Raw genomic sequence first — 2,500 nt, 5'->3', positions numbered from 1 at the left:
TGGCAAGGATCCTTTTTTTTAATTGCTTCGTCATCTATACATCTTGTGGCTGGAAGACAAAAATCGATGTCGGTGAAAATAACAGCTTATCACCTTGGAGAAAAAAAAAAAAAAAATACTTCAGAGATAAAAGAGAGATTGGCAAAACATGCACGTCCATGTTACATACTTACACATGAATATACACATGTTGTGTTTGAGTTTTATTGATGTTATCCATGAAGAGGAAAAGGAAAAAAAAATACCGTCCAGTGCTTCGCGTCACTGAAAAAAAAAAAAAAAAATCTTAAGAGATGGAAAGCGCTCCTGCTGAACGGAAAATATTCTGATGATCACAGAAAATTCTTAAAACTAAAAAAAAGAAAAGAAAAGAAAAAAGTAAAGAGCGGCGAAAACAAGCAGATCGTACACCATCACCCTACCCCCCAACCCCCCCCTATGACGTCACCATCACACTGGCGCGAAATCAGAAGCGGGAAAAAACAAAAACAAAAGAAGTGCAAAGTGCGTCGTCTCTCTCATGCTGGTAACCTCTCAGTAACCCGGTAACTCTCGTGAGCTGGTGAGTCCTTCTCGTGTTTAAGGCTGGCAATATCTGGATTACCCCCTTCTCATGTAATCCATCCAATATTACAAAGAAAAAGTAAAAGGAATATGTGGCAATAATATCTGCCTATTCGAAATTTGTGTCTACTTCGTCACTGCCTTGCGAACAGTACGTCTATTACATTTTTGTTTTAGAAATAATATTTGTATCATAAACATTTTAAGTGTATTTATTTCCTTGCAATATAAAATCATGAAAAAAACTTTGAGAACAAAAGTAAAGTAATTGTCGCCACTTGTTTTAAATTATTCTTATCTTAAATACACACAACATACTAATTTCTCCCCCTTGACCTATACGATGCAATTTTTTGTTTTCAAAAAAATAATAATCACCATAAAACGAAAAAAATATATATATAATCATTACTAAACGAAAAATTAACAAAATTAATTCACCGCGCATTTTCACAAATATAAGCAAAACACACCTCGACGGGGTTAATGCATGTAAATAGCATCCTTTCTGCTCTCAGAATACATGGATATATCGTATCATTCATTAGCTTGTAGATATATTAAAGCGAAATGTATATGTTTTTCTTGTTTGTGATTCTTGTCTTTAATGATTTTTCACTTGTATATGTTGACGCTTTTAATGGCCCTTATATGATCTTAATTAATTGTATTTTTTGTGACGGTTTTATTTGCATGAGGTCGAGAGAGCGAGCGAGCGAGAGAGAGAGAGAGAGAGAGAGAGAGAGAGAGAGAGAGAGAGAGAGAGAGAGAGAGAGAGAGAGAGAGAGAGAGAGAGAGAGAGCGAGCGAGCGAGCGAGAGAGAGAGAGAGAGAGAGAGAGAGAGAGAGAGAGAGAGAGAGAGAGAGAGAGAGAGAGAGAGAGAGAGAGAGAGAGAGAGAGAGAGAGAGAGAGAGATTACACAGCAGTTCCTCTAGAGGATGTATGATATTAATAGTTACATAAAAAACAACAAAAATAACCCCAAATCACCCACAATATTGACCATTATTCTCTCCATGTTTAATGTTGTGTAAAATCATTTGTGTTGCTTCCCTACGTCCATTCCAGTTGTAACGGCAGCTATGAAGCAGGTAACTCACGCTTCAATTGTGTTCCCGTTTTTCCTAAATATCATTGGCATTTCATTTATTTATCATCATTATAATTAGAGTCTTCATTCATTTATTAAAATCCCATATATACATTTTTTTTTTTAAATAATAAAAATATCGCGACGAAGGCAATACAACCGAGGCTGTTGACAAGAGGTTGTGTCACTGTTGCCGTCTTTCTGAGCTGTGAGTTTTAAACTTGAGCTGCTTTGTGTATTGAGGCATTTGGTGATGAATCTGTTGTATTTGATAGTAATTTATTTTTGACCTTTTTGATGGGAGAGGGAGATTAAATTGGTATATTTAAAACAAATAAGAAAAATGCATAACAATGCGTGTTTCCCTCGTGATTATTGTGGCTCCGTGATCTTACGTGGCTGTCTGACATAAGATAAGAAAAGAAGGAAGATAGGAAGAGGAAGAAAACAGGCAAGAGGAAGAGAAAGTCGATAGACAATATAGAAAATAGAGGCCAAAAAATCTGTGCTGAGACTTTACCAGTGCCATGTTTGGCTCGCCTGTAACTAGTGTCAGAAATGTAAACAGTGCCAAGTTTTCAGAGAGTGACAGGTATTCAAGGACCTGTGGCAGTAACAGTGTCAGACGAGTGGAAAGTCGCCTAAGGAAAAAACAAACAAACAAACAAAAAACAAAAACAGAAGGGTGCCACGCTATTCACGATGGTTTTAGGTAAGATGTGGAGTCTTAACCTACAAAAAAAAAATATGTTATTAATTGAATCTATTACCTTGACAGCGTGATCTCTGAAACTACGTGGAAGTCATGGCCAATTCCGTGTTTCGTTGGTTTGTTTTTGTTTATTT

This window comes from Penaeus chinensis, chromosome 21 (genome assembly GCF_019202785.1).
Source record: "Penaeus chinensis breed Huanghai No. 1 chromosome 21, ASM1920278v2, whole genome shotgun sequence".
Taxonomy (NCBI): Eukaryota; Metazoa; Arthropoda; class Malacostraca; order Decapoda; family Penaeidae; genus Penaeus; species Penaeus chinensis.
Note: the sequence above shows the minus strand (reverse complement) of the source record.